We start from the raw sequence: 25,008 nt of genomic DNA on the forward strand, positions 1-25,008 counted from the left end.
TGATGTAAGGAAAATGTTCAGAGATAGGTTGTAGTGATGAACGCATAACTATGTTATCATACTGTGGACAGTAGATTGTATATCATGGATGATTGTATGGTGTGTGAATGTATTTCAATAAAACTGAATTTAATTTAAAAAAAAAAAAAAAAAAGATGGTACCTTCCTCCTAAAGACAAGCTGAAGGCAGTTCTTGGCTCCCTTGTCATGTGGCAAGGCACATGGCGGCTTCTGCTGGTCTCTCCTTTCTCTTTTGTGTTTCTTTGCTTTTGGCCTCTGGCCGCTCTGTCTGTGAATTTCTTTCTCAGCTTCCATGTCCTTCTCTCTGTCTACTGTATCTGTTTCTCATCCTCTTATGAAGGACTGTAGTAGGAGATTTAACACCCACCTGGGGCATGCCTCAACTGAAATAACCTAATCAAAAGGTCCCACCCACAATAGGTTTATAGCCACAGGAATGGATTAACTTTAAGAACATGATCTTCTGGGGTCCATAAAGCCTTCAAAGTCATCACATTCCCCAAATATTAATTGAGTAGCTTCCATGTACCAGAGGTAATCCACAAACCATTTCTGGTTTCATGGACTCACATTTTGTGTTGGGGGGAAGAGGAGGAGAGAAACAAATAGATAGTTTCAATATAATGTATATTGTGGTGGGATATTCTTGAACTGCCACAGAATGCTGAAGCGGGGATAATTAGGGCAGCCAGGTGATTGTAGGAGGCTTCTTAGAGGAGGTGAATCTTTAGAGTTAATTAATTAAAACATTTTGCCTACCCAAACAACTAAAATTCTCTATTTTTTAGAGAGAAATATGGTCATCCTCTTGTATTTATGCATTTGTTTTTTGCAAATATGCACATATGCAAAAAATCCCATGCAATATATAGTTTTGTATTTCACTTTTTTCTTTTCAAATTTTAATTCAGGTATGCCATTAAAATTATCCATGTCATTAAATTATTTGAAAACATTTTTAATGGCTGCATAATAGGCCGTCATTAGATGTGCTGTAATTGATCATTTTCTATTGTTAGATAATTAGCTCCTAATATTTTGCTTTTTTAAAAATAACTATCAGAGGAAAATTTTTGAATCTAATTTTTATGTACGTCTCTATTTCCTTAGGCTATATTTCTAAGGAATCTAGGGTTTGAATTTTTTTGGAAGGTTCTTAATATATGGCTTCATTTGCTTGGGATGCTGTAATAAATTACAACAAACTGGGTGGCCTAAAACAACTGAAATTTGTCCCACAGTTCTGGAGGCTAGAGGTCCAAAATCAAGGTGTGGTGTCTGCAGGGCCATGCTTCCTCTGAAGTCGGGATGGTCTGTTCTACGCTTCTCTCCTGGCGTCTGGTGGTGACTTGCCCACAATCTATGGCCTTCGCTGCCTCTGTTGTCATGTGTCCTTCTCCCCTCTGTCTGTTGGTGTGTCCAATTCTCCCTTTCTTATAAGGATGCCAGTCATATTGAACTAGGACCCACCCTAATCCAGTGTGGCCTCACTTCAACTAATAGAATCTTCAAAGACCCTATTTCCAAAGGGGGTCACCTTTACAGGACTGTGGGTGGGGACCTGAACAAGTCTTCTTGGGAGACACAATTCGACCCATAACAATACACGCTGTCAAATTGCTTTCCAGGAAGTTTGTGCCAATTTATCCTCCTATCTGAACAAATGAGAGTTTTTTTTCATCCACAACACCATCCTGACATTGAGTATATCTTTTAAAATATCAAGATCAATTTGATAAACACAGGTGTCTCGTTTTAAAACTTTTTGCTTTTTAGTGAGGGTGAATGTTTTTTCAAATGTTTATTAACTGCATTATTTCTCTTTTCTGTGACTTGGATATTTATATCCATTGCCTATTGTCTGTCTAAAGTAATTTTGTATTCTCTTTGGAAACATTTTTAAAATTTTGCCTTCTAATAAATTCCTTCACTGGGAAACAATAACATACCTACATGGTATATTGAGATATCACTTGAAGACCTCTGCTGGGACAGACAGCACAGTGATAATGTTTCTCTAAGTAGGACTGGGTTGTGCTAAGCTATCCCCAATCCTGCCAGTTTTCTTTCTGCAGAACAGCTCAGATAAAAACATTCCTGCTCAAGACTTTCTAGTAACCCCTCATCACCCATTCCCTACAATCAAAAGCTCCTATTTCAATTAAGCCTCCAGCTAGCCTTTCTAACATCCTCTGCGATCTCACTGAACTACTTGATTTTCTTAAACCTGCAACGCACTCTCCCCTTCTCTCCATCCATGAGGACAACTCCTATCTTACCGTCTCTGGAAATCTCTTCAATACCTACTTCAGGCAGGTAGAATGACCAGTACTCTTTTTGTGCTCCTGTAGCATTTTGTGCCTGTAACCAGGGTAGAGTTAAGCATAGCATTTTATTTTAATAGTTCATTTTAGGTTCTCCCTCTTGCCTCTGAGCAGGGCAGGGACCATACCTTGTGTGCTGGTTTGAAGCTGCCATGTACCCAGAAGAGGCCATGTTCTTTTACTCCATTCCTGTGGGGGCAGACCTATTGTGGGTAGGACCTTTTGTTTAGGCTGATTCAATTGAGATGTGATCCAGCCCATTCAAGGTGGGTCTTAAACCTCTACTGGAGTCTTTTATGAAAAGATAAAAGGCAGAAACATTTGGAGAGAGCTTAGAGAGAGAAACACCTTGGGGAAGCAAGAAAGGACCCACAGAAACTGAAAAGAGCCAGAAGCTGGAAGCAGTGAAACCTGGGAGTGAAGGACAAGCAGATGCTCGCCTTTGCATGTGACAGATAAACTCCAGATGCCAGGAGCCCTTCTTTAGAGAAAGTATCCTCTTGTTGTTGCCTTAATTTGGACATTGTCATGGCCTTAAAATTGTAACTTGTAACTTAGTCAATCCCCTTTGTTAAAAGCCAACACATTTCTGGTATATTGCATTCTGACAGCTTTAGCAAACTGAATCACCTCGTATATCCTAAATGCTTGGGCCACTGCCTGACGTATAGTAGGTGCTCAAACTTTGTTGAATTCACTGGAATCTATGGACTCAACTAGCAACACACATTCATGACATATATCATAATGAAGATAATTTATGGAAATTGGAAATTTAAAGGCATGAAAGAGGTTGAGGATGGTGTCCCTGTGGAATGTGCCTTTTTTCTGTATAGCAATATGAAATATAAGTGAGAAGAACTCTCTTTGTGGAAAATGAAAATGTTTTCCTTCTCCAAACTGTTGTTCTTTGCCCTGCAATGATTCATCCTGTCCCTACACCATTTCAGTCCTTGCTGTTATTTCTGCTGGACTTTCTAGGGCCTTCTAGTAGGTGTAGCAAGTTTGAAACTATTACTAACTTCAGCCTTAGAGCTAAATATGCTAACTACATAGCATGAGTGACTGCATAACAGGCTAGTCCCTTCCAGTATCCATTCAACAAAAATTTACCGAGTCTGTAATATATGCCAGGCACTTCCCTACATATTAAGGATACAGAGATGAGCAGTACAGACAAAATCCCTGACCTAATGAGCCTATCTTTTAGTGGAGGAAAACAAACAATAAGCAAAATATAAATAAAATACTATTTCAGGTAGTGAAAAGTGCAGCAAGCAAAAAAAAATAGAATAATAGGATGTAGAATGATGTGTTGGGAGGTGGAGAAAGTATTTTTAATAGGGTGGCCAGAGAAGGCCCTTTGTGGGGGTGATAAATGAGTTGAGAAGGAGCTAGCCATGCCAAAATCTTGAGTAAAAGGAGCAGCAAATGTAGAATCTCCAAAGTGGAAATGAACTTGACATTAAATGTCTGCTGTGCTAACATATTGTGCATAAAAGGGAAGTTGTGAAGGATTGGTAAGGGCCAATTCTTATAGGCCATGGTGAGGAATTCCAATTTTATTCTGAATGTAATGAGAAGCCTTTGGAGGGTTTTAAGCAGCAGAGACACATGGAATGCCAAAAAATTTATATGGCTGCTTTGTGAACAGTGGACAGCAGAGTGGGATAAGACTGGAATGAGGATTACAAATTGAGATTCTTACTGCTGTCCAGGTGAGATGATACCATGGACATGAGTGGTAGTAGTGAAGGAGGTAAGAGGTAGGAGATATGTATCCATATATCTCTATCTCTATCATCTTAGGGATTTTTAAATATATGCAAAAGTATAACAATACAATGAACTCATATCTATTTATTACCCAGCTGCAGCCATCAAAATCCTGATGTTTTTGTTTTGTTTAAATCTGTCCTTGGTTTTTATTTTCAGGAGTAGTTTAGAGCAAATCCTGTGTGTCATTTCACATTATCAGGAAATATTTTAGTGTTTGTCTCCCACAGATGAGGTCTTCAATTTATTTAGTCATAATACCATTACCACATCCAACAAAATAGCAGTGGTTCCTTGATGTCATCTAATACCTACAAACTGAGATGCATTTTGAAGATAGAGCTAATAGGAGTTGCTGCTATATTTGGGTGTGTGTGAAGAGAGGAATCAGGAGGTGTCTGTGGTTCTTGGCTGAGGTTCTAAGATTCGGAAAACTGGGGGAAGAGCATGTTATTGTGGTGGGGATGGTTGTTTTTTTTTTCTGGGCTGGAGAACCAGAGTTCTACTGAGATGTTAGTTTTTCTGTTGAAAACTATGGGGAGAGGTGTGGGCTGAAAAAATATGTTTGGAAGTCCTCTAGCCACCTAAGGTGAGAATCCAGACTGTAGATAATGAAGAGAGGAGCTCTGGGGGCACTCTAAAGTTTGAAGATGGGAAGAAGAGAAAGGACTGACTAACTGTTGAGAAGGAGAGATGAATGAAGTAAGGGGAAAGCCCAGGGAATGTGGTACTCTGGAATTAAAGCAAAGAAAGTGTTTGAATGAGGAGCTGGCTAACTGTGTTAAGTAAAGTTAAGACTGAGTACTGATCACTGGATTTAGCAGTCTGGAGGATGATTAGAGTGGGTGCACTTGGAGGGGTGGAGACAATACCCTGATTGGAGAAAGCATGGGTAGTCAAAGTGGAGATGGTTGAGTATGAATAGCTCTTTTGAGGACTTGAAATAAAAATCAGAATGTACAATCATATAATGAGATGCTCCATGATAATAATAGACAGTTATAATTCTTTAAAGGTGTATATATATATTTTTTACAGTTTACGAAATGCTTTCATAGAGGTTATCATCTGAAACTCAGGAATGTCGAGGGTTAGGGATGCCGGGGGCTTATCCCATTTTAAAGACATGAGTTGTGTAAATGAAGAAGCATTCTGAGGAGTTGGTGAAAGCCATTTCTTGTAAATTGTGGTGGGAGATTCCAATTTGATCAATTGGTTGCCTGAGGTCACCTGGCTGGTTGGTGGTGAGGCTTGGGCCACGTCTTCTGATCTACAACATGGACTCTTTCTACAATGCTACATTATCTCCTTCATAAACAGGAGGTCTGGACTGTTTCAAGAATGTAAGTTTTCTGTTTTAATTAATCCAAACTCTGGTCTATACTGAACTGTATTTTGTTTCTCCAAGTATTAAGATTGTCCCAACAATGTCATCCTCAAAGACAGTCTTACTACAAAGTTTCTTAGTTTTTGTTTAAACAGTGCATTTCATTGACTTTGAAACACTCTCTTGACCTCAGTTCCTCCTCATAATGAAGAAACTGAGGGTACAAAACTGATGGTCCTGTGAAAGGAAGTATTCGAGCACACCAGGAGCCATAAACTTTATCTTGTTCCTGAGAGAAAAAATGAATGACACAATGATTGAAGCCTCAGAAAGCAGAGATATTTTACTCATGACCTTAAGTAAATCCTAATTGAAATTTGTTGGCATGATGTTAAGCCATGACTCTGAGAAGACAAGTCTAAAGGGACTGAAGTAATACAGTACAGGCATATAGTTTTCTGGTGAGCTCACTGTGTAAGGGGACAAAGCTTGGAATATCTTGTGGAATGAAAGTTATATCCTTTATTAGACAATCTCTCTGGTCTATCATTTTTCCTCTGGGCTTTTGGTGACAGCTGTATGGCAAATAATCTAATGCTGAGGTCATTCTCCTAAAATACAGGTATTTTTCATTGTTGACTGGAAGAATATCCATATGGCTCTAGATATCAAAAGGCAAAGATGATTTAGCTGAGGTTATTTAAGAGCCAGATTTATATTTCCCCCTAGTCTCAAAGTTTCTCAATAACCATGTTCTGTATCTAATTGCACTTGTAGCCCCAACCCTCAGCACAGTGTCTGGCTTAATTTTTGTGTACAGAATGGTTTTGAACTGCTAATGAAAGACTACCTCATGCTCCAGGGTGTGATCGTCTAATCAAGAGTTTTTAGGACAGGTTATGCTATTTTGGAGGAACTTAAAATGATAAACCTTACAATGCACTTTAAAATAAATTTTAAACTTTTTCTTAAATTTTTCTTTAATAATATATAAATAAACTCATGCTTTTCCTGTGATAATCTTTGCTGTATTTTCTGCTGCAAAATCAGGAATGCTATTTCCAGAAATACTAGGCTCTCTGACCATAGCAAATCAAATGATATCACTGATATACACTTTTGCTTTGGCTTTTTTGGTGTGCATGTATTATTACTTGGCACATTATTAACAGATATTTGGTTCTGTCTCAAATTGACTCTATATAGGAAAATTGATTTAAAATACCACCAGAGGCAATAGGAAAACATAATGTAGGCCTTTTAATTTTTTATCTATAGGCCAAGATATCCAGGTTTTCTTGTCCTCCATTGGGTGCTCTCTTTTTTGGGGGGATTTTCAAAAAGAGAAGCAGTGCTATTACTCATTAGTGAGCCGTGAAGAAATTCTCTGATTTCTTAAAATAAGGTGTGGCAATTTAGATGAAGAGAATGGTTGGTTTACTCAGATTAAGGTGCTTGCTTACAAATATTTTTCTTCAAACTATGTTCCTATAAGAAATGTATTTCAGGAATGGTGATTTTCCCAATATGCATTAATCTTAGGATATTTGGGTAGTCAACAGTCATTTGCAGAATATTTTTAATGGACAAGTATTAAAAATTTATCTCTCAACTTTATTTACCAACCAGTGGAAATGGGGGTGAAGTGGATGACCCAAGTTTTTACAGATTTTCTTTCCAAAGGTTTTTTTTCTTAATTCAGTTTTATTGAGATATATTCACATACCACACAATCATCCATGGTGTACCATCAACTGTTCACAGTACCACCATATAGCTGTGCATTCATCACCCCAATCTATTTTTGAACATTTTCCTTACACCAGAAAGAAACAGAATACGTATAAAAAAATAACAGGAAAAAAGAACACCCAAATCATCCCCCACATCCAACCGTATTTTTCATTTAGTTTTTGTCGCCATTTTTCTCGTCATCCATCCATACACTGGATAAAGGGAGTGCGATCCACAAGGTTTTCACCATCACAGTGTCCCCCCTTGTAATCTACATTGTTATACAATCATCTTCAAGAGTCAAGTCTACTGGGCTGGAGTTTGATAGTTTCAGGTATTTACTTCTAGCTATTCCAATACAGTAAAATCCAAAAAGTGTTATCTATATAGTGTGTAAGAATGTCCACCAGAGTGACCTCTTGACTCCATTTGAAATCTCTCAGCCACTGAAGCTTTATTTCATTTCATTTCACATCCCCCTTTTGGTCAAGAAGATGTTCTCAATCCCACAATGCTGGGTCCAGATTCTTCCCTGGGAGTCATATCCTACGTTGCCAGAGAGATTTACACCCCTGGGAGTCAGGTCTCATGTAGGGGGGCGGGCAGTGAGATCACCTGCTGAGCTGGCTTAGTTAGAGAGAGAGAGGGCCACATCTGAGCAACAAAGAGGTACTCAGGGGGAGACTCTCAGACACAATTATAAGCAGGTTTAGCCTCTCCTTTGCAGTAAAAGCTTCATAGGGGCAAGCCCCAAGACAGAGGGCTCAGCATATCAAGCCGTCAGTCCCCAATGTTTGTGAGAACATCAGCAGCAATCCAGGTGAGGAAGTCCAACACCTCTGCAGCCTCCCCCAGCTCCTCAGGGGGGCCATGAGTATATATTTTTATCCTCCTCCCAGATTACTTTGGGTTGTGCTGCTATTTCACTCTAACCTATACACACCTACCATATCTCACTTCCTATTCAAACTTCCTTGTAATTGCAGTGATTTGAACAAACTGACTGTAGAAGTTATATTGTTTAGAAAATATAGATCCTGCACCAAACAAACATCTCTGCCCTTGGTCTCACATGGAAGTTGAAGTTTTAATACACAGTCAGTTTCAACCTTTACCCTCTTCCCAAAGGTTTTTAGATGGAGGTGGTGGCAGTGGTGGAAGAGCACAAAGACACATGGCAACTGCTTTTATTGACTTTATAGAATTGAAATTAGAACTAGAGAAAGGTGAAATAGTTTAGAATTAAAAATGAAAATTTTTTTGATATGAATATGTCAATAGCAAAACTGGGAAATGAGCTCTGAGTTTGTAGTGGATACTCTGCTGTGTCACTCACACCTGCCACCAGGACTGCAGCGCTACCAGGAGTGTTGCCCATTTACAACCTTCAGCTGTCAGCCCTCTGTGGGTATTTCCCTTAGCCAAGGAGAGCTGTCTTGCTGAAGGCTACCCTTCCTTTCTGGAGTCAGCCTGTATCCAATGACTGAACGATGCCCAGGTGTAAAGGACTAGTCCCCTCATTTGAACTCTGAAGTGCTGTCCCAGTTCCAGAGCTCCCCATGGGGTTGGCTGAGGTCTTTGTTGGGAACGCATCACAGTCTAACTCCTCTCTCCATCATCCTCTGCTTCCTTCACTCCCTGACAGGTGTTAATTCCAGGAGAACCTGCCAATAATTTTCTTGCACGTAAATCTCCCTTTGAATCTGGTTCCTGGGAGTCTGTCTTAGTTTGCCTGGCTGCTATGATCAATACGACACAATAGGTTGGCTTAGGCAATAGAAATTTATTCTTTCTTGTTTTCAGAAGCTAGAAGTTAAAAAACAAGTCATTGGCAAAACCATGCTTTCTCCCTGAAGTCTGTAGCATTCTTTTGTGCCAGTTTGCTGCAACCTTTGGAGTTCCCTGGCCTGCATCTTTGCCTCCTGCTACATGGCGATGTCTCTCTCCTGTTTGTATTCCAGTTTCCACTGAATTCCTGCTACTGGTTCCTCTGGCTGTACCTGAATTTCTTCTGCTTATAAAGGACTCCAGTAATACAGGTTAAAGCTCACCCTGATTCAGCTGAATCACTGTTTAACTAAAAATAACATCTTCAAAAAGTCCTATTTACGAATGAGTCCATACCCATGAGAACTTGGATTAAGATTAAGAGCATGACTTTGTTAGGGTACATAATTCAATCTACCACACTGACCTAGACCTAAAGGCACTGTTTACTCTGTGGTTGATTTAAGGTGCTTCCTACAGCATCAAAGGCAAGAACAGATGTAATAATCTTCCACTGAACTCATTTTCTTCTGATTTCCCTGTGGTTTCATCACTATTAATGAAATCCCATTAAGAATTTACAAAAAACAGAGATAGGGTCTAAGGAGACTGATTCGGAGAAAAGTTTCAGTTTGGGAAATGATCATAGAGATTACATTTTGTATACAACTCTCAAGCAGATATATTGTTCTTCGAAAAATTTAGTAAGTGAATTGACCATTTTGTTTTTAAAATAGGAAGGATAATTGTGTGTGTGTTTCTGCATTCAAATAATGCACAATAGGGTCTACCAAACTTTATATAAATTAAGCAGGACATCTTAAAAGATTGATTACTTTTTCTCAAAAAATTGTTTAACTAAATTACCATGCTGTAGGACTGCATCTTTATAATCTTGCCTTCTTCCCATCTTTCTCTCTGGCAGAATTGGTGAGAAAGCATCTTCAACAGCTGACCACAGATCTCCCTGTGTGATTTACCTCTACATAAGTATTTTGCTAATAAGAAGAGAGAACAAGGAAGGAAAACAACTGCATTCTTTAAAATAAATAGATTCCAAATATATGAACATTATGTTCGTTCTCAATGTAATGAGATTCTGTTTGCCAGTCTATAGTTAGGGGATTAGGTCTGGGTCGTATGACTTACTCTAGCATGGTTCTGTCAGTGCGTGTTTGAAAAGAACCAGAGATTGCTGTTGTCCACTCAGCAGAGGATCGTGACTATACGCTGTCCTTGGCATTAGGTGGTTAACAGTGGGAGCATGCACTGTTGCAGTGATTGAATTCCTTCAGCTCTTTAAGAATCATTCCCTTTCCAAATAGACACTACTTAATTATGGTATAGAGTTAAAAAGAACAGTAAATACAGATTTATTAAGAGCATGGACTTTGCAGTCAGACAGACTTCGGTTCCAGTCCTGGCGCTCCTACTTACATGGGACCTTCAGAAAGTTTTCCTTTTCTTCTGTTTCTTTCTCCCCCAGTTTGCCTTTAAAATATCAATACATGTCAATACCAAAATTTCAAACAGTACAAAAGAGTATGCAGTGAAAATGAAATCTCCCTTCCACCCGTTCTCTTTATTTCTTTTTTCTACTGGCAACCAGTGAACAGTTTCTTTGTATTCTTCAACAGATTTTCTGTGTATGTAAAAAAAAGTTATGTATACATAAATATGAAGGTATATATGTGTTATATTTTATATATATATATATGTATATATAAAAATTATATATGTGTGTACATATGTTTGTTTCAAAACGTATTTGGAATCATACCATGCATGTAGTGTACTGCACATGCTTGGTTTTAACCTAATGATGTAACTTAGAGAACATATCAGCACACATAGACCTATCTTATTCTGTTTAGTGGCTACATAGTATTCTGTGGAGACTATAGACCATGATTGAATAGGTGTATCATTGTACATCAGCCCATTTATTTTTATTTTATTATTTTAAATTAATTTTATTTATAAATACTTACTATCCACCAAGCATGCTCCCAGCAATATCCCCCCTCTCCTCATTCTCTGGTAACTTCTAATCTGCTTTCTTTCTTTGCAAGTTTTCTATTTCTAGACATCTCTTAGAGGTGACATCATGCAATATTTGTCCTTATGCATTTTGCTTATTTCCCTGAGCACAGTGTTATCAAGGTTCTTCCATGTTGCAGCATGTCTCATACCTTCATTCTTTCTTATGGCCAAAAGATGTTCCACTGTGTGTAGGTACCACATTTTGTTTATCTGCTGATGGCCACTTGTGTTGTTTCTACTATTTGACTATTTTGAATAATACTTCTATAAGCATTGGTGCACAAGTATCTGTTTGCAACTTTGTTTTCATTCTCTTTGGTTAGATACCTAGAAGTGGGATTGCAGGGTCAAATGAATGGTAATTCTATATTTAACTTTTTGAGGAAATGCTATATTGCCTTCCACTGTGGTTGCACCATTTTACATTCCCACCAACAATGCACTAGAGTTCCAATTTCTCCAGATCCTTTTCAACATTTGTTCTTTTCCAATTTTTTTTTTTTAATAATAGCCCTCTTTGTGGGTGTGAAGTGGTATATCATTGTGGTTTTGGTTTGCATTTCCCTAATGACTAATGATGTTGAGCATCTTTTCAAGTGGTTTATTAGCCACTTGTATACGTTTTTTTGGAAAAATGCCTGTTCTAGTCTTTTGTCAATTTTTAAATTGGGTTATCTTTTTGTTGTTGCATTGTAAAAGTTCTTTATATATTCTAGATAATAAACTCTTATCCAATATATGACTTGCAACAATTTTCTCCCATTCTGTAGGTTGTCTTTTCACATTTTTTATAATGTCCTTTAATGCACAAAAGTTTTTAATTTTGATGAAATTGAATTTATCTATTGTTTCTTTTGTTGCTCATACTTTTGGTATTTTATCTAAGAATCCGTTAATGAATTCCTGGTCATGAAGCTTTGCTCCCATGTTATCTTTTAAGAATTTTTATACTTGACCTCTTATATTTAGATCCTGACTGATTCTGAGTTAATTTTTGTACATGGTGTGAGGTAGGGCTTTAACTTAATTCTTTTGCATGTGGACATTCAGTTTTTCCCATCACCATTTATTGAAGAGACTGTTTTTTTCCCCATTGCACGTACTTAGATAACCCCTGTTGAAAATCAATTGGCCAAAAGTATTTGGGGCCATTTCTGGACTTTCAGTTCTGTTGCATTGGTTTATATGTCTATCTTTATGCCAGCATAACACTGTTTTACTTGCTGTAGCTGTGTAGTACAATTTGAAATCCAGAAATGTGAGTTCTCCAACTTTATTCTTAGCCATCCAGGGCCCCTTGTAGCTCTATATGAACTTTAGGATTGGCTTTTCCATTTCTGCAAAGAAGGTTAGAGGATATTGGTAGGAATTGTATTGAATTTGTAGATTGCTTTGGGTAATATTTATATTTTATGAATATGAAGTTTTCTAATCCATGACCATGGGATATCTCACCATTTATTTAAGTCTTCTTTAATTTCTTTCAACAGGCTTTTGTATCTTTCAGTGTTCAATTCTCTTAAATCCTTGTTTCAATCTAATCATAGACATTTTATTCTTTTAGATGCTATTGTAAATGGAATTGTTTTCTTAGTTTCCTCTTCATATTGTTCGAGCTAGAGTAAAGAAACACAATTGATTTTTTCATGTTGATCTTATACCCTACTACTTTGCTGAAACTGTTTATCAGCTTTTGTAGTTTTCTTGTGGATTGCTTTGGAATGTATATATATATATATTAAGGTTGTCTGAAAATAGAGATAGTTTTACTTGTAATTTTCAAATTAGATATCTTTTATTTCTATTTCTTGCCTGATTGCTCTGGCTAGAACTTCTAGTACAATATTTAATAGCAGTAGTAGAAGCAGAAATCTTTGTCTTGTTCCTGATTTTAAGTGGAAGGCTGTAAATGTTCCACTGTTGAGTATGAAATTAGCTGTGGGTTTTCATAAATGTTCTTTATCATGTTGAAAAAGTTGCCATCTATTCCTAGTTTTCTGAGTGTTTTTATAAGGAAAGGGTGCAAGATTTTGTCAAATGCCTTTGCTGCTTCTATTAAGATAATTGTGTTTTTTCCCCTTCATTCTATTTATGTGGTTACTACATTGATTAGTTTTCTTGTACCGAACTACCTTGCATTCCTGGGATAAATCCCACTTGTTCATGGTATATATTATTTTTAGTATTCTCTTGGATTTGGTTTGTTTATATTTTTGGTTTGCTTGTATGTTCATAGGGGAAATTATTTTGTATTTTTTTTCTTGTGATGTCTTTGTTATTGGTTTGTTGAGGTTTTCTATTTCCTCTTGAGTCAAGTTAGGTAATTTGTGTATTTCTAGGAATTTTTCCATGTCATCTAGATTATCTAATTTGCTGACATACAGTTGTTGATGATATTCTCTTATAATCCATTTTATTTCTGTAAGGTCAGTAGTGATATTACTATTTTACTTTCTGGTTTTAGTTATTCACATATTTTCTCTGTCAATATGGCTAACCCATTTGTCAATTTTATTTATTTATTTATTTTCAAAGAACCAACTTTTTGTTTTGTTGGTTCTCTCAACTGTTTTTCTATTCTCTATTTCATTTATCTCTATAATCTTTACTATTTTCTTCCTCCTGTTAACTTTGGGTTTACTTTGCTCTTTTTTATCTAGTTTCTCAAGGTGTGAAGTTGTGATTAATTTGAGATACTTTTTCTTTTTTAATGGAGGCATTCATAGCTGTAAATTTCCTTTTGAGCACTTCCGTTACTTTATCTCATGAGTTTTGGTATAGTGTGCCCTCATTTTCTTTTGTCTCTCAGTATTTTCTGATTTCCCTTGTCATTTCTTCTTTAACCCATTGGTTGTTTAAGAGTGTGATATTTAATTTCCACATATTTGTTAAATTTCCAGTTTTCCTTCTGTTATTGATTTCTAGCATCATCCCGTTGTGGTCAGAGTGGTTACCCTGTATGATTTCAGTATTTTTACATTTATTGAGACTTATCTTGTCCCCTAATATATGGTCTACCCCAGAGAATGATCCATGTGCCCTTGCAAAGAATGTGTATTCTGCTGTTGTTTGGTGTAGTGTTACATATATGTCATATCTAGCTGGTTTATAGTGTTGTTCAGGGCGTTTATTTCCTTGTTGATCTTCTTTCTAGATATTCTTTCTAGCATTGAAAGTTGCATATTGAAATTTCTAAATATCATTGTAGAACTGTCTGTTTTTCCCTTCAATTCTGTCAATGTTTGCCTCATCCTGTTGTTTAGGAGCACGTAGGCTTGTAGTGATTATATCTTCTTGTTGAATTGACACTTTTATTAATATATAATGTTTTTCTTTGCCTCCTTTAACAGTTTTTGATTTAAAGCCTATTTTGTCTGATATTAGTATAGACATCCCCTTACTATTTTGGTTGCTATTCACATGGAATGTTTTTTATTTCCATCCTTTCACTTTCAACTTGTTTGCATCTTTGAATCTAAGATGAGATTCTTGTATACAGCATATTCTTGGATCATGCTTCTTTATCCATTCTGCCATTCTCCCTCTGCCATTTTGTAAATTGTTCTTTTTAGGTCTTATACCTTTTTTTTGCCCTCCTCTTCCTCCATGACTACCTTCCTTTTTGTTTAGATGATTTTTTATAATGATGCATTTTGAATCACTTCTCATCTTCTGTTGTGTAAACTTTTTTGGTTATTTTCTTTATGGTTATCATGGGAATTACATTTTAATATTCTAAATCTATTACAATTGAGTTTATATTAATTTCAACTTAACTTCAAAAGAGATGCTGATGTGAGGACAGAGCTGCTTCTACCCAGAGGGCCGAAAGCTAGTCTAGCATCTAAGCTGTTCTGTTTGGGGATCTGCCAGACGAAGAAACACTCAAATACAGAAGGACAAAAAAACAACCAAAGAAAGTAAACTGGATGCTAGTGGAAGACAAGAAGCCACTGCTATCCAGAGGGCCAAAACTGGAGCCAGCATCCATGCTGGTCCCTCAGGGATTCCCCAGGCTGACCTCAACCTTCTAACCCAATTTTTGGAGGACATGGTTTCCTCTGACTATCCTGAACCCACCTGCATTTCTGCAGCCACTGCCCTTTCCACAGCCACTGCCCTGGGGATGGGGAATGGGGGGCTTGTTGCTGGTTCAAGCTTTCACTTACAGAAGCTGAACTCTGAGCGGCTTTTCTCTTTGCCTGCTGCTCTTGTGGTTGTCCTAAATGTACAGTTCTGGTCCCTGGGTTACTTCCTAGTTAATTCCAGCCCCTTTATCGATCTCATTCATCTGGTGGAGGGAGTGATCTGTAAAACTTCCTACTTTGCCATTTTGCATTTTTGTTCTTCTCCTATCCAATTATTTTTCATGGGTGTTTTAGTGGTTTCTAATTGATTGCTATTAAAAATAATGCTGCAATGAATGTCTGTGTACATCTGTCTTTGAGCAACTGTATGATCAATTCTTGAACATGGAATTTCTATATCAAAGTGTGTGGGCATTTAAAATTTTGACAGATATTACAAAATAGAGCAAATGTCTTAATGATCTGAACTTCAGTTTCCTCATCTGAAAAACAGAAATACCTATTTCAGTAACACTACCTATTTCAGAGGTAGGATTAAATGAGATGAGGTACGTGAATAGGATTGCCAGATCTCACAACTTAAAATATGATGTCCAGTTAAATTTGAATTTCAGATAAACAAAGATCATGTTTTAGTATATCCCAAATATTGCATGGAACATATTTATACTAAAACATTATTTGTTGTTTACCTGAATTTCAAATTTAATTGGCCATCCTTTACTTTGATTTGCCAACTCTGTAAATGAAGGGATCAGCACAGACCCTGGAATGCAGTAAGCACTAAATAAATGTTGGCTGCCATAATTCTCATTAGACATTCAGGGATATGTCATCATTCAAGAAATGTTTTAGAAATAATGATTCTGTATTCACGAATTCATTTATCATTCATTCAACAAATATTTATTGAGTGCCTTCTATGAACTAGGCATTATTGTAAGTTTTAAGGATACACTGGTGAACAGAACAGTCTATATGAGCAGGGGAATTTGGGAAGCTATAAAGCTTACATGGGCTTGGGACTAAAGAAGAAACCAAGCTCATTTTATGTGGATTGATTCCTTAACTAGGAAAGGTCAATTATATTGACCTTCTTTATTCTGTTAGTACTCCAACACTTCCCTTTTGCAGCTTTTGAGGAAATCTTTTCAGAACTCTATGTTGCTAATGGGCAATCAGGAGCATTACAGTATGTTAAGGATGTAGAAGCCTTGAGGGCACATTGAAAGTCCTCCCACCCCCCATCCTTAAGCTTTAGCGGTGGACTTGGTAACTTGCCCAAGGTAAATACTTGATTTCTAGTCTTTGGAGCTGGCAGAGGTAGTGTGGTAAGAGTGTGGAATGTGGTAGGCACTATCTCACTCTCAGGCTTGCTTTTTCTCAGGAAGGTTTTCAGGAAAGTCCAGCAGCTCTTAATATGCTATTCTCATCAAGAAGAAGCAGGTTCTGACCAATTTATCCAAATTTTTAGGTGCAGTTGCTGTCTCTCACCTCCTTTTCTCAGAACTCAGATTCTTTGATGTAATGAGGGCAGATATATAGTGGTTGTATTTAAAAAAAAATCCCTTCTTAAAGTAATTCTAATTGCCATTCTGTTGCAGTCCATCTGTTTCATGGTGCCTTTGGTATTTAAAATTTTGGTGCTTTTTCTTGAATTTTAACTTATTATTTAGTGATCAGCTTGTGAGTTTACTAAGGTAAAAGCTGTTTTATTACCTCATCTAATTTTGAGAAACCTGAACAAGAAGCATGAGCTAGATTATGTCTACTTTAAAACTGGAAATAATTGTATGATGATACTGAAACTTAAGCTTATTTTAAAATCCTGGAATTTGTTGATTCAGTGCAACTAAACAAATTAGCTTGCATTCAGAATATTCAGACTGTAATTCCTCCACTACAGTGCAAGGGTCTTCCCTGACAAAGGTAAAAGCAAAGTTTGAAGGTGCTGAGTCTGTGGAGCCAAGTATCACCTTCAGAGCCCATGAGGTCGTCTTGTCTCCCTCTAGCCGAGATATGATGCAAGATTGCTTCTGACATGAGCCTGGAGAACAGATGCACCACACATGGACAGACAGGGAGTGTCTGTTTGCACTGTTTCAGGATGATGATGATGAGATCCAATCACTATACAAGCTAAAATCTTAGAAGTCTAGAAATGTTTTGAACATGAGCTTCCAAACAAAATTTCCTCCTGTGCTCCCAGTGCCCCACAAGGACCAGGACACAGAGATGCCCTGGCTGCCCTTTGGATCTTCCTGTTCAGGTCTCCTGGTCACCCAACCATGAGAGTAGAATGTATTTGTGGAAATTTTACAAAGGATTTAATTAAGGTAATTCATGAATATGCAGGTAAAGACCTATGTTTCCCATTCCATGTTTGATATTCTGCCTGATGATTTTCATCCTTGTCCTGAGTTTTATGGAATTCCTTGGAAGCCTATCATTACTGCTGTCTACTTGGGAATGGCTTCATTTGCCATTTTCATCTGCACTCTATCCTCTAACTAAAGCCTTGAATTTATAAAGTCTGTTTACAGCAAAATTTTTTGAAGACAGAGAAATACATAGAGGAAAATACCAAACTTCTTCCAAAAGTATCCAATTGGGAACAGAAGATCATTGAATCAAAGAAATGGATACAAGAATTGAAGAGGCACAATAATATTCTATCTGATGAAGTAAAGAAATTTAAGTTTAATATCATAGGGAGGACAATGCTTAGCTAAAGAACAAGAAGGGGGAAGTTGCAGCAGGAAATTGAAGGTCAGAGAAAATAGCTTTCTGATCTTCAGGAAGAAATCAAAGTCTTAGAGGGACAGAGAAAGATTTGAAAAGAGCTCTGACTGAAAAATATAATAATATTGCTGTTTTGACTAACTGCATTTCCCAGATGAATTGGGTCTTTGAATATGTGTCTAAGGGAAAAATACAGACATAAACGGAGAACTCGCAGGTGACGTGAACATGAAGATGAAAATTCATACGGCACAGATTATGGATGTCTCCTGGGCACAAACAGCCATATCAGCAGTAGAAGATGATCTGAAACAATTAAAATTTTAGCTGAGAGACTTAATGTTCACTAAGTGTAATCTGCAAGAATATAAAAGGGAATTGGAAAGTGAATGCTACTTATTGAAGTCTGCAAAAGCTGCAAAAGAAGTGGAATGCAAAACCTTAGGCTGAAAGTAGAGATTCTTGACAAAATCTCTGAGCAGAGAAGGATGGCTATAGAAGAGAAGCTCAAACTGAAAGTACATGGGCAGCTGGAAAGCCAGGCTTGACTGTCAGCTGCAGAGGAAGAACAAATGTGTCTATAGAGGAAGCACAGAACTACAAGTGAAGAACAGAAGAAATGGAACAAAAAATGCAGCAAGCAGAGCACTCATTCAAACAACAGATGATACTTCATGAGGAGAAAGCTCAAGACAACCAACTCAGAGCTTGTGCTTTAGACCAGGGAAGCTGCCCAATTGAAGCACAGATTGAAAATAACCCAAAGAAGGAAGCCGCCAGAGGGATGTGACATTAAGACACCAATGCCAGGGAGACCTGACACATGGGACCTTCCACTGAGAGATCCAGGGCCTGGTGTAGCTCCTGTGAGGATAGCAGCTCAGGAAGTTTATTCTCTGCTGAGGAGATGGAGAGGGCAAGGTGAATCATGCTGCAAGAGGGCCCCCTCCTTTCCCAGATCGCCTGTAATGCATTTCCTTGTAGGTGGTGTTCCAACACTGGTGCTGAGATATGGGCCACCTTCTCCACCCTGGGGGCCTCTCAGACCCGAGCCTCTGCCTCCACGTCCTCCATTTGGATGATCGTTTTGACATGGGAAGAAGACCCTCAGTGGTGGTCAGCAGGCTGTGGCTATTTTAGAAAAGGAGACAATATCTGCATTAAGGTCTGAAGGTTTTCCCCACTCATCCTGCTTCCTTGCCCTTAAATCTTTACTAGGTGATACCCCTAATAAGCCCCTTGTTATCCACCCTCTGCAAAACAAACCCCCAAAACCAAATCTTCCTGTCTGTCCCTCCAGTCCTGCTGGGATGTCTTTGAATCTTGTCTTGTTGTTATTGGTGGTGGTAGTGGTTAGGACAAGAAAAATGATTGGATTCAAAATATAGACTATTTAAATTCATTTTTGGGTCTTTATAAGTTTAGTAAGTTTGGATATGTCTGTAGTGAAGACCCTTTAAAATATTAATGTGCTTTGAAATATACCTCTGAGGTCCAAGTTAAATGCAGTTAAAATTACCAGGTGGATGGAAAAGAAAATTAAAAAAAAAAAAAATCCTCCTCTGGATGTATTACATACACTGACTGTTTTAGAAGTATATACTCAAATAAGGGGTTATCTAAGAACACCTCAGATATCCCATGTTTAGCAAGATCATCAGGACCTTTTCCTGTAATTCTGTAAGTACATTTATGGAGTATTAGCTTTTTCATCTCTATTTTATACTCCTTCCTCTTCCTTGTCATTTAATTTCTGCCAATTTCCCCCATTGTTAAGATTGCTTTCATAATCTTACTTTGTAAGGGTTCTGCTCTTTTTTTGTTAGGGTGCCGTCCACAAACCTAACAGATATGTCCACTTGCCCATTGTTTAGGTTCTTGTTAAAGCAATTCAACAGTGTGCTAGGTTAGGGGCAGCATCTGGGGAATACTCTTGCTGTTTCTTGCCAGATTGATAATTAATTTTGGATAACATTTATTTTGAGGAAGTTTCTCGCATTGGTTGTGTACCTTCCTAATAATTTTTTTGCTTCAGGCTGAGATCTATTTTGTGTCATCCTGCTTAGTTGCCTGGAGAAGTTTTTCTGTGGCCCATACCCAAAAGAGGTGATATTGAGGCCTGTGGAGTTTGTACATGCACATTCTGGAAAGTTTTTATGATCTCAAATATTGTTACTCATACAACTTTGGAGGCAAAGTATGTGCTCCTTTTGAGGGGCAGAGTTTACCAAGGATAACTTAGGTACAAAGATGTCTGGAGTAGCAGTGGGGCTTTTTGGGAACAAGAGCTTGGAAAAACTGATAGGTTTTGAGCAGATGCTCTGGGTAGAGGCAAGAGAGAAAAAGAGGAATAGGGTGAGATAAAGTAAGAGAGGCTGGGTTCATATATGATATTAAAGATATTTTCTGCTTTATTGGCTCTTCAAATGACAAGGGATGGCAAGATGAACTTTTCCGAATTTTTTTCTACCTTTGGAAATATTTGGTGATTTAGAAAGTAGAAGTTAAAATAAAGGTGGGGGGCAGATAGGAGGTAAATGGAATGAAGTTCTGATTTATGTGACAACACTGATAAATCTTGAAGGCATCATGTTGAGTGAAATAAGGCAGACACAGAAGGGCAGATACTGTATGATCTCACTGATATGGAAAAAATTCATAAAGTCATAAACTCGAATATAGGTTACCAGGGAATGGGGTGAGGATGGGGAATGAGGAGTTAATGCTTAAATTTTACAGAGTTTCTATTTGGGTCAAACATAAAGTTTTGGTAATGGATGGTCCTGATGGTAGCATAACATTGTGAATGTAATTAACGGCACTGAAATATATATTTGAATATATATATATATTTGAATGTGGCTAAAAGGGGGTTGTATATATGTTACTAAAATAAACATTTTTAAAACCAAATATAGGACTGTACAATACAGTGAACTCTATTGTAAATGACGGGCTATAGTTTTTAGTACAATTACAAAAATGTTCTTTCTTGAATTGTAACAACTAACACATTAATGCAAGATGTTAATAATAGGGTGGTATATGGGAACTCTGTATTTTATGCATGATTTTTCTGTAAACTACAACTATCTAATAAGAAAAGAAAAGAAAAAAAATACAGTAGGGGAGCAGGTGGGTAGGAAGTAAATAGGCAGGAAGATAAGGCCCTGAGGAATATCTCCCTCTATATTGTTCTGATAGGATTTCATGTTTACCACATCAAATTGTTCCATTTCAGGGATTCTTTGCATGCCCTGGAGTTTCACAGATTTTTTTCTTAAAGAGATTTTGTTCCAGCATTTTTCCAAGTGTAGCAGTTAATTCAGTATAATTTCCATGGATGCCATCCACCCTTTTAAAAACATCTTTCCAATTGCTTCCATTTTCTAGGAGAAATATGATACTGCACTTGAGTAAAGCAAGTTAAAGAGAATTTACTTGAGAGAACTCAAGTTTTGGTTTGTTCCCACCCAGTGGCTATTGCACCTGGTGTGAATGTAACTACAAAATATTATATTTTGAAATGTTTAATAGGTCTTGTAGAGGCCCATTTTTACTTTGGTTGATTTTCCATTCGATAGGAAGAGGTAGCATGTGGTCTTTCCCGGGGCTTATAGTGTACAGGTTGTAGGAGTAAGAGTTTGGAAATGAAACTTAGTATCATTTGGCTTCTTCCTGAGGCAGATGCACTTTCAATAGAGACTTCTGGGCAATTCAGAAGTAGTGTAATTTCCATAAATAAAGACATGGTCTCCATCTTGGCCACTTCACATAGACTTTTATCTGAGATATTGTCCTCTGAGAAATGTCACGAATGCTCCAAGGGATGTATCTCTGCAAGAAATAAACCAGCACATAATCCATACCTGTAAAAAAATAAAATGAGATTTAGCAGGCGGCTTGGGTTCTCTCATTGTCTTCGAACTAGACAAAGTACAGAAAATTGTGGCAGTGGAAAAATTATTTAATTCTGGCTAGAGATGAAAATGCTGCAATTGAAAATGTTCCAGAACAGCATGTACTTGGATCTGTATTAAAGAAAAATTATTTGAGTATTTAAGCCAAATGACCCAGCAGGGTCGACAGTGTGAGGCACATTTCGCAGTTGTGTAAATATTTAAAGTTATTTTCCAGCCTATAAAACAAGTAAATTAGATAATTAAACAACAACAACAACAACAACTGCACAATGAAATTAACCTGTCCACTTTAACTTGTTGGGGAAACCTGACCTAGTCATCCGGTCCCACATTCCTAAAAGGGAATCATGAGAAAGAAGTATGATAAAGTCCTTCAACTAGGAAAACAAAGCTAATTTATATTTCAGAGAATTCCATAAGGGATGATTTGCATCATGATACTCTGTTGCATGTGATCTCTTTCCAGAAGACCTGTCTGGCTTTGGGCAGTCCTGCCTAACTAGTTACCAGGGCCTGACCAACTGGGCACAATAGCTTTTGATCACAAACCCCTTTGAACACAGGGAAGGGTGTACTTGGAGCTCTATTGTAGACATACACTTCTAAGAAAGCTATGCAGCATCTTGGCCTTGTTATCAATTCTAAGCGGTTGGTCTTGCCTATTAGAATGCCGCAGGGCCCATCTTTTCACCACAGTGCTGGGGATGGTTTTGGAGGCAGTCTTTCTCATTCAGGCTGCCAAGAGTTCTTTCTTCACCCATGGCTTTTTTTCTTCTTTCCCACATTTTAATTCTTATCCTGAATCACACTTCCTCACTGGTTTCTCCTCCTTCATTTCTTGCCTCCAGCTAAGTAGACTTCTGTGAACTGCAAAGCAATATTTCTATTTTATTAATATAGCATTTTGAAAGAATGTGAATGACTGAATTTCTTGCCTCTTATTTTTTTATGTTCTGGCCAAGGCAATGCAAACAAAAGTTAATAGCTGCTATTTAAAGCTGGCATCATAGGGTGCTGGGAAGAGCACTCAGCCAAGAGTTAGGGATCTTGAGTTTAGCCCCAGGGGTACCACTAACTCCCTGGGGATCCTTGTGCAAATCACTTAACCTATTTGGACTTCTGTTCTCACCTGACTCAGTTAAAGGACTTTGTTATGCACAGCACCTCCCCCTTTTTATTTAAATATTTTTCAATTGTGAAATATAACATACACACACACACACACACACACACACACACACACACACAGAAAAATAATAACTTTCAAAGTACAGTTTAACAAGTAGGTATAGAGCAAATTTCAAAGTATGGTATCGGTTACAGGTCCACAATTTAGTTATTTCTTTCTAGCTGTTCTAATACACTAGAGACTAAAAAAAAAAAAAATCTAAATAATGATTCAGCAGTCATACTCCTCTGTTAAATCCTATCTTGTCTGTTGCTACTCCTTCCGTTCATTTGATCACTGTTTTAATCTTCAGGGATATTTGGGCAATGACCACTCTAACTTGTTCATATTGAAAAGAGATGTCAACCATTATGAGGAAGAGGATTGTCACAGCCCAAAGGGGCTTTGCCAGACAAAAGACCAAAGAAGATGCCAAGCATTTTCTAAAACATGAACTTTATTTGGGGCTTATTCACAGGGAGGCAGAAATCAGCAGAAATCAAACGGCTTTTTTTTTCTCACCGGGTGAGTACTGCTTTCACAGGGAAGTTGGCTGCACAATTGAAAGAGGAGAGCAAGACAGTTATAAGGATTTAAAACAAAGATATTCCTAAGGGTGGGAGAGCATCCTGTGACATGGGGGTGATGCAGGAAGGAAAGAATTATAGGAAGGGGCTTTGTAAATAACCACAAGAGTGACAACACTTGGGTGCCAGGAAGCAGGTAGACTAGATTAACATTGTTGCTCTTTCATGAGACCAAGAGTCTCTCACCTTCTGCTTACCTCCTGTTAAAAGTTATAATTTACCCTTTTTCTCTTTACTGGCTTAGAAAGGTGATAGGTTAAATGTTAGCTGCCTAGGCCACACAGACTGCTGTGTGCCAGGGTCTGCAGGCCTGTTTTGTTCAGGCCAGGGGCTGCCACAGGGATGCAGCTGGTTGATATTCTCGAAGAGACTAGTGCCTCTGGGTTTTGGGACTTATTTGGCATAAGAACAATCTGGAGGTTTTAAGTTTGTGAAAAATGAACTTAGTGAGTGAAACTTTTATAGAGTTTCAGATGGAGACCTGGGTATTCCTTAGGGTTTTTGGGAATATTGTTGGTTGGGGCTTGGCATACTGTGGCAATTTGCAATATTTAGCTGAAGATTGCCTAAGAGTAACCCCCCAGGATAGCCTCTCGACTCTATTTGAGATCTCTTAGCTGCTAAAACCTTGTTTTGTTACCTTTATTTCCCTCCTTTTGGTCAAGAAGGCATTCTCAATCCCTTGATGCCTGGACCAGGCTCATTCCTGGAACTCATGTCCCATGTTGCCAGGGAGACTCACTCCCCTGGGAGTCACGTCCCAAGTAGTGGGGAGGGTAATGAATTTATTTTCAGAGTTGAGCTTAGAGAGAGAGAGAGGCCACATCTGAGCAACAAAAGAGGTTCCCTGGATGTGAACCTTAGGCATGATTATTAGTAGGCTTAGCCTCCCCTTTACAGAAGTAAGTTTCATAAGAGTCTCAAGATTGAGGACTTGACTTATTAAGGATGGGGGGCCCTAATTTCACATAGCATATATTCTGTCCAAAGTAAACACTCAATGTCTCACATTATCCTCACTTAGTTGTACAATCATCATCACTCTAAATTTTGGGCTATTATCATAACCCAAAACACCCCATAACTCTTACTGTCCCCCAATTATTTATACCACTTTGTTTTTAATTATTTGTACAAATGTCATACAGTTGAAGTAGATCATGCAAGAACTTATTTATATTTGTTGTGCTGATCTGTGAGATCCTGACTTTAAACAACCCCTTTCAATCGTTTGCTTTCAATGTGTCACTGATACTTATAATCCCATTAATGACCTATCATCACCACTGTCCATTCCCGTACCTTTAAGTTCAACCTTGTTTAACAAGTCTGTACATGTTAGGTAATCACTCCCTCTTCTCTAGTTTCTGTATATCTTTAGGTTCCCTAAATTCTACATTTTTAAACTCTGATTTTACATTATCTAGGGGGTTCATATTATTGATATCAAACAATATCTCTCCTTTTGTGCCTGGCTTGCTTCACTTAGCATTATGTCCTCAAGGTTT

At 37.8% G+C, this 25,008-nt stretch overlaps 1 protein-coding gene across 8 annotated transcripts in view; it reads left to right on the forward strand.

Moving 5' to 3' along the window:
* ATP8B4 (ATPase phospholipid transporting 8B4 (putative)) overlaps positions 1–25,008 on the forward strand; it is a 273,488-nt gene that overhangs the window by 80,030 nt on the left and 168,450 nt on the right. Inside the window, exon 2 of one of the 8 annotated variants that reach the window (XM_037834019.1) lies at positions 9,144–9,221. The exons of 6 other annotated variants lie outside the window; for them this stretch is intronic. The gene's annotated coding sequence lies outside the window, so the exon portion shown is untranslated. Of the gene's footprint in view, positions 1–9,143; positions 9,222–25,008 lie in introns of those variants that run through there. One more of the 8 variants, XM_037834021.1, reaches the window with a different exon arrangement.

Source organism: Choloepus didactylus, chromosome 4 (genome assembly GCF_015220235.1).
Source record: "Choloepus didactylus isolate mChoDid1 chromosome 4, mChoDid1.pri, whole genome shotgun sequence".
NCBI classification, from domain to species: Eukaryota; Metazoa; Chordata; class Mammalia; order Pilosa; family Megalonychidae; genus Choloepus; species Choloepus didactylus.